Genomic DNA, 7,540 nt, shown 5'->3' with positions numbered 1-7,540 from the left:
TTGAAATAAGTATGCATAGTTAAATATAGGTTAAAATTAAAGAAGTTTCGATGTGTCTAGGCTCTATTTTCAAAATGGCGTCCTGAATGCCGCGGATTATTCCGATCACGATTATCTTTATCACTGGCCCCAAAATTGATTGAAATGCCTACGGAAATAGAAACAAGTGCATGTAGAACAGGGAACCAGACATCAACAGAAAAGACACATGGACGCCTTTCTGTGAAATTTGAGGTAGATGGGTTGATTGGAAGAAATAACCAGATAGGTCAGGCCAGCTTGTTCCGTCTTTCTAGAAACATTAGTTGAGTGCCTGTGATTGCAGGAGTGAACAAAACAGGCGAACATGTCTTTCCCCAGGGAATTTGAATTATAAAGGGGGCGAGTTTATCTTCTAGGCCTTACAGGAAGAAGCTAGGCCTGCCTACAGAATTCTAGAACATTCTCGAGGTCAGAGAAATAGCGCTTAGAGCAAGGGTGAGCTGTGGGTCAGCTGTTGGAGCAAATCACACAACTTTGGGAACCATTCCAACAACGTATATCCACACGGGTTAACTGGCTATGACTTTTATACTCAAACTTCACTTTGGTACTGATGAAAAGCATTAAAATGTTACGTTGTAAGCTGGCAAAATAGTGGACTTCTGTAACCTGAAAGCTGTCTCACTACCAACACCTAGCATTACAGGATTAAATAAAAACTGATGTTTTTAATGTATAGCTAAACCCATAGACATGAAAGTAAATCTTAAGATGCCAGAATTTAAACTGAAAACCAGGCAATGATTTATTGAACTGATTCTCTTCTGGCCCTGGGTGTGAGGGCTGGGGTGTAGGGTGACCAACTAGTTTGCCCTAGACTTCCCTGGTTTTAGCACTGGAAAACCCCCCATTCCTGAAAACTATGTCCCAAGCAAACCAGGATAGGTGGTCATCGTAGATGTGGGCAAGATGTTGTTAGTCTTCGTAACTTGAGGCCTGGAAGTATAGGGGCAGGCGGTAAGGATTTGGAATAGCCCACGGTTGGAGCTGGAACTGAATATACTACAAAAAGCCATTGTCTCTGAAAGACATCATCTTCAGTAAAGGACAGAGTAGGGAAAATACAAAACACCCAATGGACAAGCAGATGTCCCATTTGTCCCATTTCCGGATGAAAAAAAAAAAGTACTTAACTCTGATGAAATTCTGAAACTCTAGACATGCATTTTATAAGAGTTTGGAGTTTAGATTTATAGCACTTATGTGTTGTTGGAATCTCAAAACCTAGAAATTGATGCCCCCACCCCCCATCTTCTCCCAAAAAAGATCCTAAACAAGGTGTATCTGGAATGCCTGGCAGAAACAAATATAAAACCCACGTGCTACCATAAAAGGCTGAAAGGAATTCTCATTTTAAAAAAAAGACCCTTTAAAGATAAGCTCACAATGAAAAATTATAAAACAATGTTTGCCATAAGTAATAATGGCAGACAACAAAGGAGATTAAAATGTCAGAAACTTAGAGGAGTTGTGTGTGTGTGTGTGTGTGTGTGTGTGTGTGTGTGTGTGTCTTTTTCTCTCAACTTATTTGGAGTAATACACTTTATGTATATTTTAAGGTGATTATTCTATTATTTTAAAGTCTAAAACTAATATCTTTCCTTTTGAAAAATTCAAACGCCTGAGGTTGTTTTAACAGCACTCCCCCTCTCAGTGTATAAACTATTATTCACTACTTTAGTTCTATTCTGTTTTCCTCCTACAAATTAGAAATCATGTTTTTTAGACCCACCCACATGTGTAAAAATGTTTTGTTTACGCTTTCATTGCATATCTTGAATCTTCCTTCTGGATTATTTTACTTTGTGCCTGAAGTAAATGCTATAGAATTTCTTTTAGTGAGTGTCATATGATAAACTCTCAGGATTTTTTCCCACCTGAAATACTTTTATTTTGCTCTTGTACATTGAAGATAATTCTACTAGGTATATAATTCTAAGTTTACAGTTGTCTTCTTTTTTTTCTCAGAATATTAAACATATTATTCTGTTATCTTCTGGTTTTTGTTGCTACTGAGAAATCTACTGTCAATCTAATTGCTGGTTAAGATCTATTTTTCTTTGGTGTTCTGAAATTTCACAATGACGTGACTGGGTGTGGAGTTTTAAAAATTTCTCCTGCTTAGGAGTTTTTAGACTCTCTGAATTTGTGGATTAGCTTTCAACAATTCTAAAAAATTCCACCCATTTTCTTGTCAAAAATTTACTGGTTAAGAAACTTCACTTAGTTTTCATATTTCATATTAAATAAACAATTCTTGGGGTGGCTGGTTAGCTCAGTTCGTTAGAGTACTGTGCTCTTAACAACAAGGTTGCCGGTTTGATCCCCACATGGGCCACGTGCCCTCCACAACTAGATTGAAACAACTATTTGACTAGGAGCTGATGGGTCCTGGAAAAACACACTTAAGTAAATAAAAGTTTTAATAAAATATACAATTCTTACAGTTATTTTTGCTTAAATCATGACTTTTTAAGTGGTTAGTGGTCTTTTCCTGCAACCAGAGAAATCTTCACTTAATAGAGAAAAAAAGAATTGTTATTTAAAATCTCAGTTGACTGATTCCAATCCAATTGTGTTAAGACTGGTAGCATAATTTATATAAATTCAGAAATAAATCTATATACTGCTTCCTTACTCTTTAGAGACTGATAGGAAAGGGAGAAGAAAAAATGCTACTTTTTAACATCTCTGCCATTTCTATTGTGCCTCAAAAGCCTGGGACTTTTGATAGAAGGCTTACAATTAGTATATGCATGCTCAAGCCTCGTTTATTTGCAAACAATTTTCATGATTTTTGTTGTATCTGCTCTGAATCTCTCCATTATTATTTACCTAATTAAAAAAAAAACTCATTGTTTTCCTAAGCAATAATATTTATGAAATCACATCTATTAGTTACTTTTTTATCAATGCACATTAAAATAAATATGTGACTATTAACATTTAAAATAATTCTCCATGGATCACTACAGATCACACCCTCCCAGGACAAAAGGTAGCATACTTTTGGAAAGTACTGGATTGTGAAAACTCTTTATCTGGTCTTTGGATATGCAAAGTTAGGTCCAAGGAACTAAGAGGCAGAGTGTCAAATTGTTCCGCATAATAAATGAGAGTAATTGAATTTTAAGGGTGAGACCAAGCAAGGCTCCAAAACTGGAAATCTGGTAATTTGGAGAAAAGAAGTAACCTTACAAAGTGAAAAGAAGTTGCAGCCTACAGTAAAAGATGCTATCTGAGCACACAGGAGTCATCTGGAGGCTTTTTAAAAAGCAAGTTTCATATTCCCAGGCATTACCCCAGAGGAATTAAATCAGAGGAGGGTGAGATCCAGACATCAGTATTTTTTTTTTAAATGTTTCTCAAATTACTGCAATATACAACCGAATTTGAAAATCTTTGTTATAGAGCTTTGCTACTCATTGTGGCCCCGAGACCAGCAGCTTTGCATCACCTGGGTGCTATGGAATCTCAGGCCCCACCTGAGAATGAATCAGAATCTGCATTTCAACAAGATCTCCAGGTGGCTCACAAGCACATTAAAGTTCAGGAAGCACTGACAATGGAAAATATTTGCCATAAACTTGCATCCCAAGAATTGAGAACGCCTACCATACAGACAGAGCCTGCTTTTCCAGCCTCTTTTGCAGCTAGACATGGGCATATGACCTACACAACACCAATGAGATGTATTCATCCTAAGTTTTGAATAGGAGATTTATTCCACAAAGACTGCAGAGAATACATTCTGGAAAGGTTGGCATCAGTAGCAGCAGCCATGGCTTCCGTTACAGCAGCAATGTCCACTGCTGTCAGTTATGCCAGCTGTACTGCCATTCAGTGCTCAGCAGTGGCAGCTGAAGCTTCTTCACTGGACCAGTTCTGCAGCTTGAGTCCATGTATAGTTCCTGGAGACACAAACTTCCAGCCTTATTCTTCAGTCCTTTCTGAGATTCCTTTCCTGCTTAAATCAACCAAAATGTATGTGGCTTTTGCTTGCAACAAAGAACCTTATCTGCAATAGGTGATGAGTGAGGTCAACCGAAGCACTTTTAAGAAGAGGGTTAACAGCTAAAAGACGTATGGCTGTGCACTGTGACTCCATAGCATAATGCCATTCTATTGCTTCCAACCTTTACTAAGGTTCTACTATATACATAAAAGCTTTGTGCCAGTGGTGTTCTGAGAGGGATGTCAAGGAAAGGTTTTTACCCCCTTTCTGTAGCAACATGGTATAGACAGACTGCATGCTGGGCAACAAGATGATTCACAGATGAAATAGCTTACCAGGAACAGAAGCTTGGAGCCTGAAGTGGCCTGGAAAAGCATAAATCATACTCTTAGAATTCTCAGAGAGATAGGAAGAGGCATATAAGGTCGGACAATTAAGTTCGTGAACTTGTTGCAACGATGTTAATAACCTTTTTTGGTATCAGAAGGATTATTCATTATGAATTTGTACCAACTGAACAAATAGTTAACCAAGTTTACTATTTGGAAGTGCTGAAAAGGCTGCATGAAAAAGAGGAAAATGACCTGAACTTTTTGCCAACAATTCATGGCTCTTGCCTCATGACAACGCACCAGCTCACACAGCACTGTCTGTAAGAGAGATTTTAGCCAGTAAACAAATAACTGCATTGGAACACCCTCCCTACTCACCTGATCTGGCCCCCAATGACTTCTTTCTTTACCCAAAGATAAAGGAAATATTGAAAGGAAGACATTTTGATGACATTCAGGACATCAAGGGGAATACGATGACAACTCTGATGGCCATTCCAGAAAAAGAGTTCCAAAATTGCTTTGAAGGGTGGACTAGGTGCTGGTGTTGGTGCATGGATCAGTTTCTCAAGGTGGGTACTTCGACTGTAGTGATATTCAGCAATGAGGTATGTACATAGCACTTTTTCTAGGATGAGTTCGCGAACTTAATTGTCCGACCTTGTTTGTGCTATTCCCACTGTATGTGGGCTAGAGTTTGAGCCAATTTCATTTAAATCTCAAGATATGGTGCCTCAACTTCTAGTGAGCCTGTGTTCACTTGGCCCTGCATAGCAACATACATCTCGAGTGTACATATGCATACTTGCAGACATGTCTGTCCACTGAACAGTGTTGCTTAAGCCTTGCTTGTGCGACTTTAACCCTGGGACCTGCATAATAGTTCACTCACTGAACATTTGATCTTCTGAGCAGGTTGCCTGAATTTTGGGATTGGTCTGAACCAAGCTGACCTAATCTTCACAATGCCTTCATAAGACCTACCTAAACAGGTAACCACGAAAAGCGATTGACTTATTGAAAGTAACAATGATGACAATAAGCACTGATACTGATAATGGTGTTTACTATGTACCAAGCATTATTCTAACCATTTACTTCTATTAGTTCATCTAATCTTTATAATAGTAATAAGTACTATTATTATCTCCACTATCTCTATTACTATAGAGAAGGAAGCAGAGGCACAGAGAGGTCAAATACTCATCTAAGATAACACAATTGTTCAGTATCAGAGTGGCAGTTTTAACCCAGTCTGGCTTTTGAGTCTGAGTTCTTAACCATTATGCTATCTTAGCAAAGTATACAGAGAAAGAAAGGGCTAATATAGTGGGACAAAGTTATGTGTCAAATCCATGGATTCTATGAGAGTAGCCAAATAATGAGGGAAGCTGAGTGTTTTCTCATTAAAAAAAAAAAAGGTTTTTTTTTTAAAGTCATTTCTGATTCATCTGCATTAAAAAGTAAGATCATCATCTCCAGCCTTGGCCTGCACTGCTGTCTCCCTATGCACACGCATACTCCTCCAAATCTCTTTGAAACTGCTTTTTCTGAGGCCAGAAGCATCACTGAGCAGACTTTTTGCAAATCAGAGAAGCAGAAGCTGTTTAGTACTTGTGGAGGAGCAGGGAGAAAAAGCTGGTAGAACTTAGTTGTCTTTTTTTCCTCATCCCTAGTCACTCTCAACTTCATTTCCATAGTTTTATTCTTTCTATGTTCACATTTTTTCTTTTCCTTATGCATTTTTGAGAACACATGAATATGTTTTCTTTTCTTAAAAAAAAAAAAAATTAAAAGCATTGAAGGTAAGGTTTATGTCCCCTTTGCCCACCATCTTTGCATCCCAGATCCCTCCCCAAAAGGTAACCACTGTTGCTAGCTTGGTATGAATCCTTTCTGCCCTTTTTCTAAGCTTTCCCTTTTGTATACTTGTATAAAATGTTTAGTATTTGTACTTACAGAAAGTACTTGTACTAATGGAAAATATGTGCTCCTTTTTGTATACTAGTAGAAAATATATACTTATGCTCTATTTGTACTTACAGAGTATATGTATATTTAGAATATATAATATTTTGTTGTGTTTTTAATACAAATGTTATCATACTATATGCATCTTGCTTGATTTTTTTCCTTTAACAATATGACTCAGAGACTTCTAATGTCAATATATAGATCTACCTAATTCCTTTTAATTGTGGCATAATTTTACATAACATGGACATACCATAGTTATTTAGCCATTCCCTGGTCAATGGACATTTAGGTATTTTTCACTTTTTCATCATTACAAATAATATACAATGAATCTAATTTGAGCCACATGAGTATTTTTCTGCAGTGAACATCAAGAAGTATAATAGGACATGAGATGCACACAATTGAAATTTTAATAGATAGCATGAAACTGCCCTTTTAAATGCTATACCAAAATATACTATACAGCTGTGAGTGAGAGTCCCATTTGTCTATTCACTTGCCAGTATTGATACTATCACACTTTAATTTACCAGCCTGATGGGCAAGCAATGGCATCTCATTTTTGTTTTACTCTGCATTTCCCTGATTGCTCATGGAGTTGCACCTCCTTTTTGTTGATATTCAGGTTCCTCTTCTGTGAATGCTGTCTTCATAGCCTTTGGCCATTTTTCTTTTGTGTTGCTTGTCTTTTTTATATTGTTTTGTGGGAGTCTGGCTTCTTTTTTTGCCTCCTTCAGCCCTTTGGCCAAAGGGTACAGCAGTATTGGTGCCTTCTTGAAATTCTAGTCCAGTGCAATGAACTAGAGTTACATTCTTTCCAAGAATTTCTTTCCCTAAACTGAAGAGACGTAAGCCACAAACAAGAGCAAAAAGGAACTCTCTGGTATAAACACCAACTGTTGCACCTTTTAATGCCTTTGAGTATCAACTCTTTCATGGACATCCTCCTCAAAAACAGAAAAGAGCTCTTATTTAAATCAGTCAGTCCCTCACTGTCAAAGAACATTTTTTGTTGTTTGTTTGTTTGTTTGTTTTGGAACTCAAGGAATTGCCAAAGAGATGGAGAACTGTTAGGAGGTGTGATTTCTAAAGAGCTTTTCTATATGTTGGTCTGTTTGTTTGTTTGCTTGCTTGTTTGTTTTTGGCAATGTGATAATCTCAGATAAATCTTAGGGCAACAATGTGCTGAGGTTCAACAACTTTTAAAGTACTATTCTTGCCCCTGGATCCC

Source organism: Rhinolophus sinicus, linkage group LG10 (genome assembly GCF_036562045.2).
Source record: "Rhinolophus sinicus isolate RSC01 linkage group LG10, ASM3656204v1, whole genome shotgun sequence".
In the NCBI taxonomy this organism is placed as follows: Eukaryota; Metazoa; Chordata; class Mammalia; order Chiroptera; family Rhinolophidae; genus Rhinolophus; species Rhinolophus sinicus.
This window is presented reverse-complemented; position numbering follows the sequence as displayed.